Here is a 10,542-nt window from a genome sequence, read left to right as displayed (position 1 = left end):
GGTGCAGGCCACGCAGAAAGTAAATAGTAGAAGCAGACAGACAGCAAGGAGCTGTCCAACTTTTCTCTTTGACATTAGGTTTAGCCATTGGAAGAACCTCTTTACACAACTGCAAAAAGTAAATTACTCTGAATAGCATGCAGCAATGTATTTTACATTAAAGAAAATTTGTCTCTGCAAGGATGTCTTGATAACTGTGCTCTGAAAAGGAACTTTGTTCCCCACTTTAATCCCAAAGGCTATTTTTTTTTCTACTGACAGGTTAGGAAAACATAGCAGGGGGGTATTTTCTTTTTTGGGGGGGAAATAATCTAACTGTGACAATCCAATTGTTCAATAATTGTAGAGATCTGCCTAAAGAGGGTTGTCAATACACTCTCCAAACCTAAAAGGATTACTGTTTACAATAACTTCTGCTTCTTATAACCCATCAGAATCTAGAAATTAAAATCTATGTCCTTTGCACAGTTTTCTGCTTGGACATTGTTCAGTTACTGAAGGATTGTGCTCTATAGGTGGGTGTTGATTTTATTTATTTATTTTTTACAAGAGTGAGGCATTAGTTTTGTACCAAAGAACTATACTCAAAGGGGCAACAAACGCCTCAGTAGGTAGGAAATAAAGTCCATGGAGTTTCATCGACTGATGCCAACTGAAGATCTAGCCCAAGGAATTGCAAAGATGATGCAACAAGAAACTAAGGAAAAAGAAGGCATCTGGAAAAGGGAAAACAAGACAGAAGTTGAGCCTAATAAGTCCAACAGTGCAACTTTAACACCCAATATCTAGGAATATTGGAGAGCTAAGTGCATGGGACTCATAGTTAATGCTTCTTACTTCAATCATGCTGCCTCAGCCTTGTAACAGAATGGTGCATAACATCAGGCCAGATCAGAACTGGAAAATATTGTTAGACACGTCTCCCCTAAACGACCACGGTGCATCATAGCACTTCAGTTGTACAGGCGTTGTTTAGAAAGGCTTAAATAAAACTTGCTGTATTGGATGGATATTAACATCTGTCATAGGTTCCATGGTATTTTCCTACCTGCTGTGCTTCATTTCAAAATCTGCAGTTATCATTCAAAAACAGCTGGTTTTTCTTTCTGCTGCATACTACATGTCACAAAATAAATTGCAAAGTTTGTCAGGGTAAGTATTTACTTCCTTGGTTCCCCACCACTTCCTGCCAAAAATCTGAAATGTTGGCTCTCGGATGACTTCTGTGAGCCTGATGAGCCACTTTCCTTCATGCAATATACCATGTCAAATTTTAGAAACAGGCTGGAGTCCAGAATCTCAGAGTTCAGTCTGTAATACAGATTTCCAATCTGTTCAAAGGGCACCTTTATATTATAAGAGGATCTTGTTGTGCATGCAGCTATGAAACTGTAGTGCCATTGTTTTCTATGTGTTATTTCAAAGAATTTTGCCTGTAGATAGAAACAGCAGCCATTTTGTTCCTTCAGCTATCACAGATTTTTTATAGAGAAGGGCACATTGAACTCTCTCATGGAGAGTGCAATTGTTTCATTTAATCAAAAATAAATGATTTTGAACTTAAATATTTGGAAGCAGTTTGCATACAAAAAACAGTTCACATGAGATATGTTCAGTTCTAAGCTGGATGACTAGCTCTCAAGGCAAATAGAGTTCTGTCATCCAGGGTGAACCAGGAATGTGACACCCCATTCAGACACCACACATGTGCTGGTGCTTTTTTTTCCCCACTGGAGATCAGGAGGGAGGGATCTCGCATGCCTTTGTACTTTCATCTCCCCACTCTGACAAGCACCATAACTTTCATTCCAGACTCCCATTCCTCACTCCTTTCCCCTGGGATTAACTGCCAAATCTGCATTGGGTTCACTTCAAAACAGAAAGTCTTCCATGTCAGTAGGTAAATCTTCTTTTCACTAATTGGGATTCAGTATCACTGAGACATCCCACAGGTGAGAGACGCTGGCTCGAGAGGCCAATGTAAAGGTGCTTGTAGGAACCATGGATCCCATGATTCTCCAGTTTTCGACTAGCCCCATTATTTTCCCTATCCTTTTGCAAGGAAAAAGAAGATTTGTGTCTTCAGGGGTAGTGTATGCCACAGATGCATCTGAAAACTCTGTCACTTACCTTCTGCAAGTGCTAATTAACAAAGTACTTGTGTGTATGTGCACACACATGCTATATAGATGTTGTTAACATCTCCTACCACCATTAAAGTACAATGAATTACACCACAACACACCCTCTGCAGGTGAGTGGGTGAAGATTACATTATTGCAGAGATACATCACCATTTGGGTTATGCTGCCTTTGACGAGATCCGCTGAGGCAAAATTGTGGTTGAATGCAAGATTGGGTCAAGTGTCCAGGGATACAGAGTTAAGTCTTAATCTCTCCCATCTGTGTACAAAGCAACTAACAGAAGCAAAAAGTGGTTTTTATTCTTCCTTTAACTCATTTCAACCTGTAGAATTATGGCATGTAACAGTTCCTCCTAGTTATAATTTACAATTATTTAGGTTACCTCTTACATTAATGATACTAGAGGCTACTCCAAAATTAAAGTTTATGTCAATCAAACAGTAAAAAACATCTAACACCTGAACAATAGAATCTCAAGTGTTGAAAACCCACTTCAGTTACTAGGCAAAAAAGTGCTTTGCTTGTTATTTATTACCTTCTGGAACTAATTTAAACTATCTCGTTGTTTTTCCAGCATGAGCTGCAGAGGAATTGGCATGTATACTGCTCAGTTCCAATGCCTTTAGAAAATTGTTATCAGGTATTGAGCTGATCCTATAATCATAACAGTCAAGTACAATCATTAGTAACTTTGCTACTACTTATTAGTATCTTTGCTAGTAACTTACACATTAGTATTCAAATTTTTCTGAAAAAAAATTATATGGAAGTTTTGAAGAGGTAATAAACTGATTACTGTACTCTCCAGTACATAACATTCCTCCAAATGAGATATGGACCTTTTGTTTGAAAGGCAGAATGAAGGGGAAAAAAAAAAAAATCGCTTTCCTTGAAAAGCCTGGTAAGTTGTAGTAAGTAGCAGCAGCTAGAGAGCTGAGCATGCTTATTGTGCTGCTTCTTATGGAGCACGTGCTTGGCTAAAGTTACAGGAAATACAAATGCTATTACCATGTTACCCGTCTTAAAGTACACATCAGTTTTCAAGAGCTGATTTTTAGAAATGGGCGAGTGCTGTGTGCAAAAAATATATAGTAATAGCTTGAGAAATATGGGGGGCAGAGGAGAATTAGATTTACCCAGAACAATCACAGTTATTAATTTTTGTGAATAAACTCATATGTTTACCTCAAATCCTCAGGAAAATTCAGGTCTTCATTCATTGAATTTGTGATGCATTGTTCACATAAAGGGGTTGAAGTCTTGCTTTAGTAAAAAAAAAGAATTTCAACTTAATTATTATGTCCTAACAGGCACTTCTTTAAGAAGACACAAGCAGGTATGAATTATAGGGCTAAAATGCTCTCGAGTCATCCTGGTCCATCTGCACCAATTTTAAACTCCATCTTCACTGAAAAAAAGGCCATTAGAAGCATGTCTCTTCTGAGATAAAAATTCCTTTAAAATAGAACATTACAGTTAAAAATGGCTCAGACAGAGGGTGAAGAACCATGTATAACTGCAGCCAACTCAGCAGTATTATAGTATTAAAAAAATCCTACATTTTACTTTAAAAATAGAAACTGCATGCCTAGATTTCAGCAGATATTCATCCAGAGCCAGGGCTTTTTGCATTCTCCTTTAAATGTCTCTCATGAAGAGGGTTGGGAGGAACCAAGCAAGTAATATAAAACTTAATTGTTATTTAATAATAAAAAAGTTAGAAAGCAAGCTGGGAAAACCTTTTAAAAGCTACAAGGCATTTAAAATCACTTTAAAAGTGACTAGTAAATAAGGTTGTGAAATCCCCTTATGTTAATTTAGACTCCTGTAAAGGCTTGAATGCACAGCCTTGCAATCTTTCAACAAATTTCAGAAGAAAGACAATATAATTTCTTCTTCCCCTTGTTCATCCCTTTCATGGCACCAAGACTGTGACTTAGAAAATGCTAAGTGGGCCAAGCGATATCCTATACAAACAGCATGTTGGGCCTTTTAGAAAAGGATCCTACCCACAATGAAATTTAAGACAGTCATGCCATTGCCTCTGCTGGAAACAAAAGCAGGCCACAGATACAAGAATTAGTTTGCCTACCCCTGAAGTGAAGCAAGGCAAGCATTCAATAATGCATCATACTTTAGGACAAGAAGGAAGAATGGATGGATATCTCCTTCATTCTGTTGAAAGAGCAGAGGAAATGTAAGTAGTCAAAATGGAATTATCCCATTTGAGCAGGACCCCCAGGCAAACCACTATCTCTGTTCTTACAAAAAGTCCCATGCAATTTTTAATTATAAATTATCAGGAAAGAGAAAGGGAAATATAACACACACCCTTCTCAAAACCTTGCAGCCTGTAAAACAGTTCAGAAAAGGCAGCATGAGTCATCTGCTAGCCCTGAAGCCTAGCTCTGCAATCAGCTGCCCTGCAGGGAGGCTTCAGATCAGCTGTTGCACAGAGCAGGGTAGCTGCCGGCACAACAGCAAAGGCGAGGAGACAAGGCTGCATACAGTCAACAGTGGCAACGCGAAAGAAGAGAGGACCAGCTTCCTGCCTACTGTCTTCACAGAGGAGAGAAAGGAAAACATTCACCAGACCACACAGGCAAGCACCTGGGTACTGCCACAGGCAGATCAAGAGGGGGTGCAGCAGCTTGGTCACATCCCCTTTCTATCCCATGGAAGCAGAAGCCAGGGACTTCTTTTTCCAAGTCCCTGAATCAGGTAAAAAAATCCCTCTCTCCCCACTTCCCCTTTGTGCTCAACAGCATCTCCTCCACTCTCCCCTTCCATTTACCCCTTCTGCTACAGCTGTCCCCAGTTACTCTGTGGACAGCAGTGGGTGGGGGCAAATGGGAGAGGGGGCCAGGTGTCACTGGGCACAAAATGGAGGGGAGGTGGTGCTTTTTCAGGGGCCTAAAAAAATGTCCCTGGCTACTACCCATCTGTGATTGGGGGTGGGGGCAGTAAGAACTGGGGAATAGGGGACAGCCACCCCTGCAGCACTAGCCACTGCCCCTACACCCCACCCCCTTTTACAACATTCTGGATCTGCCTGTGGGCACTGCTCCCAGGCAGGAACTGGGCCTACCAGAGCCTAGATGGGAATTGTGTCCACAGAAGAATAACTGAAAAACATACACACATAGGGCAGGGCTTAGACAGCTTTGATGAGGCAACATAGACAGGAAGGGAAAAGAGAGATTATTTGTACCAAAGGACATGGACATGGCAACAAACAGCAATTGGATTGGGAAGGCAGGAAGAGAAGTAGTTGGAGGGGTTTTTTGCAATACATCCCTTCAGACACCTATAGACACTATGAAAATTGCTTGTTAGGTCTCTACCTGTCTTCTTTGTCTCCCTGGAGATTTCCAAGATAGCAGCCAGCATGCAGCAGAAACAGGGAAAGTGGCTGGCCACTAAGTCTCTTCAGAAGAAAGGGAGTGGTAAGACTAAGCAAGCCTCTGAACTGGATAAAAAGCCACATTTTACAACAAACTGCTAATCCAAAATGCTACCCAACCCTGAGATTCCAGTTACCCTAAACCTCATTTACTCCATTGCTTCCAGCTTCATACACCCATGTAGAAAATCCCGAGTCCCAGCTTGTTCTTTTCTGTTTATCATCTTCCTGTGGTATCATGCCCCACAACTTACACTGTTCCTGCTACTTTATGCAGATCCCCTAGAGGCAGATTGAAGTTGCAAAATGGGTTGTGAAAGCATGCATCAGGAAGATGAAGGATTGCACTGTTATAGCCACTGATAAATAACTAGGGCTCTTAGAGGGATACAAGAACAGGCCCTGCTACCCAGGGCATAGACCTTGGTAGTTAAACCTCTGCTTTCAAGAAGGTGAGTTACTTGTAATCCTTTTGATTGAGGAAGCCTGTCCATCATTAGTAACAAAGGTTGCAATTTGGAGATGACTTTAGATCCCCAATTGCAGCAGTGCCCCATCAGCTTTTTATCATGTATCTGGCTATGTGGTTACAACCTTTTCTTTCAGATGTCAACAGTGGATCTTCTCACTGTTATTTTTTGTCACTTCAAGATTAGATTATTGCAATGGAATTGCTGACCCTTAAAAACATTCAAAAACTGAAGCAGATGCTTTCTGAGCGCAAGACATCACTGTGGCTGTAGGAAACACAAAAAGCAGTGGCTATAACCTGTAGCAAAAGAAACGTAAGTTGGAGATTAGGAGGAACTTTCTGATGGGGTGGAGAGGGAAGGAAAAGCATTGGAACAGGCTACCTAGAAAATTTCAAGAGCAGGAATTCAAGAGTGGAATTTTCAAAAGCAGGTGAGACAGACTTGACTAGGATGATTTAGTCAGGAATGATCCTACCTTGAGCAGAGGGCTGGACTGGATGATTTTGTGAGATCCCTTCCAGCCTACTTTCCTATAAATTCACTGGGAATATATGATGACATTGGATCTTTACTATCTAGTGGCCTCTGGATAGTTGTAAGTGCGGTTATAAACAGTAAAGACCTTTGATACCTAGTAGATTTTCTCAAAGAACTGTGTATTTTCTCTCTCCTTTTCCTGCCACAGATATAAACAGAAGAGTTGCTTAAGTTGGTAGTAGAAAAGGGAGGAGGTAGCTGGCAGGTTGTTCTCTATGACAGCAGCAGGGGTGTGGAACTTGCTCCAGTTTGGCTTGAATTAGCCCAAACACTGGTGAGCTTCCAGGCACGCTGCAAGGGACAATGGTTTGATCAGATTTTGTGAAAAGGATGGAGTGAGGAAAGAAGTTTCTGCAGATGCTTGGCTGGCTGAGTTCCTGATGACATTATTGCTTTAATGCTACTGGTATTTTAATAATAGGGTACCTAGTGTCTTGGACAGGTGCTTTTTTATTATTGTTTTAAACCTAAATAAATAAATACATACATTTGCTCTAATAAGTTTATGTTGCTGTAAATCATGCAAGTTCTCACATCCCTTATTTATTATTTGCACAAGGTATTCTTACTATGCCTTCTTGAATTAAGAGACATACTAGACAGGGAGACTGATTTATCCTGATAGACATGCAGTGTTTTTTCATGCTGGAATGAAATATCCATAGATTCTATCAACAGTTTATTAACATTATGAGACTGTTTATGGTAAACACCCTTCATGGGCTTGCCCATGATTTTAGAAAGGGTGGGTTGAGAATAGGGTCCAGATGATTAGAGTTTCTGCCAAAGAAATGTGAAACACTGGGACCTGAAATATCTAAGCCTTTCAACCAATGATTTGGGTATCACCCAAAACAGGGGTAAAGGAGCTGATTGTGGAGGGAAATAGGCACAGCAGACAGAAAGAAATGGTCTGGAAGTAGAGATTAAAGGGATAACATAAGTAAGCACTTCATAAATAATGCATTTGAATACATGCCTCCTCCAAGAACCTCAACCCTCCTTAATGAAATGGCAGAGCATGGTGGCATGTTACAGACTAACTCAGTGGCTGTCAATCTTTTTGGCAGGAGCACCACAGATTAGTTCCACACCTTCTCAGTGTCACTCCAGTCCCCTTCCCCTGATCAATCTGTTGCTCTGCTTTCTGCTCCCCACCCTTCATTCCCTGTCTGATTTGCTGCTCTGCTTTCAGCCCTATCTGCCACTGCGCTGCCTGTCCCCTCCTTGATCTGCCATGTGCTACACAGAGGCAGCCTGTGCCATTTGTAGCACTTGTGCAGCAGGTTGTCCTCCCTGGACTACTAATTTGATCAGAGAATCATGAGCTTCCATGGGCTATAGGCATCTGATGAAGTAGGATACAGCCTATAAAAGCTCATGCCTCTGAACAAGTTAAGTCTGTAAAGTGCTACCCTGACCTGCCTAACTTAAGACTAACATGATTAACTGCTTCTTTCTATTACTTAAGAGAGAACCAAAAATACATTGCATGCAGAAAAAGGGACTGTGAACTCTATCTAAGCTTCTAAGCAGAGGTAAAACAGATGCATTAATTCAACTCACCAAAGAGGTAGACTGTTACAACTGATCTGAGCCTTAAAGGGATTTCATCAGTGGTTCTCTACTATGGAGCCACAAGGCCCTGTTGAGGATGTTACAAAACCAGCAGCATTGCAGCCAGGTGAAACTGCCCTGTGTGCCTGTTTCCAGGATCAGCAAGTGGCTCCAGCAGGAGTGGCTAAATCAGTCTCTGGTAAATGTTTTCCTCCAGTCCCACACCTGCCTTCTGGAAAGAGGCACATGGGACAGTGCCATGTGGCAGCAGTGGCAGCAGCCTGGAGACAGCCAGTGGAAAACCACTTTTCTGCGGATTTATCTCCAGGTTGCTGTGCTGCCCCTGCTGAGGCCAAGTGGAACTGTCCCATGATCTCTGTTTTCAAGAGCTGAGTGCAGGAACTGGACTAGAAAATCACTCACCAGAGCCAGGTTCAGGTGCCATGCTGTGAGTAGTTAATAAAAAGTAGGATCTAATGAACCATGACACTTTTATTAGCATGTCACCTTTTCTTGCTCTTAGTACTGCACTATTACTGGGATCTCAGTTCTGAGAAAGGTACAGTAACAGAGTGATAAAATTAAAGTGATTTAATGGTGCTTGTTTCTCACTTTGCAAGAAGTGACACAAATCAAATGGGGGGCTGCTCTAAGAAGCCCTTATATCGGAATATGACTGACTACTAGGCTGCTCTTGTTTGCTGATGTAGATATGCAAGATATACAGGAGTAGATTAGAAAATGGTACAAACTAGGGCTAAATTGAATTCCCTATTCCTGACTTTCTGCAGTACCAGATTTGTACTATACAAGTACCTCCAGTGCTTCTAATGCACCTCTTTAGAGCACCTCTAATGAAGCAAATGGGAACCAATGCAAATAGCACAGGGTTTAATACAAGAACCAAACTAAAGTTGTTGTGATATCCAGTGTGTTTTAGCCCAAATAAACTTTTCCTGAATCAGCATTTCTCATACAAAATATTTAATATATACTTGTAAGTATGGGACAACAGCAGGATTTTGTAAAGAGGAGCTATTTTAAGAAGACAGTTACTGCATGGGAAGAGATGAGGTTAAAACAGAAATCATATTTAAAGTAATGGGGAGGGATATCCTTTTTACAGAAATTTAAGTATCCAAAATAATTCTATAATGGCAACATCTATTAAGCAATTTAAAAATTCTACAAAGGACATCGAAGGCATTGTTCTCATTTATATGTACAAAGTTTTAATACCACCTGTTTTTTACAACTACTTTATTAGTTTAAAACACTCTTGGTTTTATTCCTGCTACATTCTGAGACAAAGGGGAAAAGAAGGTGCTGTAGCAACCTGGGCGAGAATCACCACTCTAAGGTTAAATCCTTTTTTTCTGCTTTAGCAGCTGGACCCTCCACATTGGAAAGTAGGTACTGGGGGCATCAGAGATTACTGATGAGAAACAGACCTGACCAGGAAATGCTTTTCCCTGTTCACCTGAATTTTTCTGAAGAAAATAAATGTTCCCTTCCCAAATTGAGATGAAGAATTGAAGTCTCATTTCCCACTCCCACCACCACCCATCCTCCCATGACATTAGGTCGGTCAAAACATCTCATCCCACAACTCTGAAATACTGTTTAATTTCTAAACCTTTCTTTTCACCCGTTAACTCCCATTTGGAAACAAAAAGGTAGTTTCCCACTGGAAAAATCAAACTATTCCTGTTCCTATAACTGAAGTGCTCTTTTCAACCATTCTGCCACTCTGAATTTGTCTGTTGACACATTTTTCACCCCCGAGCTGCAACAGCAGCCCACGGATTAAACAGCTGGGGAGACGAACAGGACCTGGTGTCTCTTGCTTTCCAGAAGAGTAGCTACTGTGGGTTGGGGACAGGTCCCAGCAGCTCTGCATGAACACCAGCACGACTAATACTCCTGACACGTGTTGTGACGGGATCTTTCGATCTCAGGGTTGAGTCTTCTTCCAGTCTGGTCCTGTGCGCTGGGTGAGGTCCACTCGCACTTGACAGGGCCCCGCGCAGCTGAGACACGCTCTGGCCTGAGGGGGACGTTAACGCAGCATCCTCGACCGCGGGGAGGCGGCAGAGCCAGCATGTTGGCACCCGCGTCCCCCGGCTCCAGGGCAATGAGGCAGGGGCTCTGGCTGCACAGTCCGCGGGGCCCTGGGCCTTTTGAGGGTAAGCACCCGCCGGGGAGCCCGGGCCGGAGGCAGAGCTGAGGCGCTTCCCTCCGGACCCCGCCCCAGCTGCAGCTGAGGGAGCGGACCCCTCACGCTTCAGTGCCCCGGTGGCGTCGGGCTTGCCCCACCCGCACCGGCCCCGCCGCCATATAAGCCCCGGCGGCGGCGCGGGTCGGGCAGAGGCACGAGGCAGGGCGGAGCTGCCATGAGGGCCCAGCGCGGCGCGGAGCCCCGAGGGC

General features: G+C 42.5%; 1 long non-coding RNA gene across 1 annotated transcript; it reads right to left on the bottom strand.

The window, feature by feature from the left end:
- Window positions 1-303: 303 nt before the first annotated feature.
- On the bottom strand, window positions 304-10,467 carry LOC109324370. The gene is made up of 4 exons (XR_002104917.1): window positions 9,949-10,467; window positions 4,238-4,320; window positions 3,282-3,408; window positions 304-716 (listed from the first exon to the last, which is right to left on the bottom strand). It is a non-coding gene; the product is annotated as an uncharacterized LOC109324370 (long non-coding RNA).
- Between the last annotated feature and the right edge of the window lie 75 nt (window positions 10,468-10,542).

This window comes from Crocodylus porosus, unplaced genomic scaffold, assembly GCF_001723895.1.
Source record: "Crocodylus porosus isolate Cpor-Errol unplaced genomic scaffold, CroPor_comp1, whole genome shotgun sequence".
NCBI lineage: Eukaryota > Metazoa > Chordata > Crocodylia > Crocodylidae > Crocodylus > Crocodylus porosus.
The sequence above is the reverse complement of the archived record's forward strand: the minus strand, read 5'-3'. Positions and strand labels throughout refer to the sequence as shown.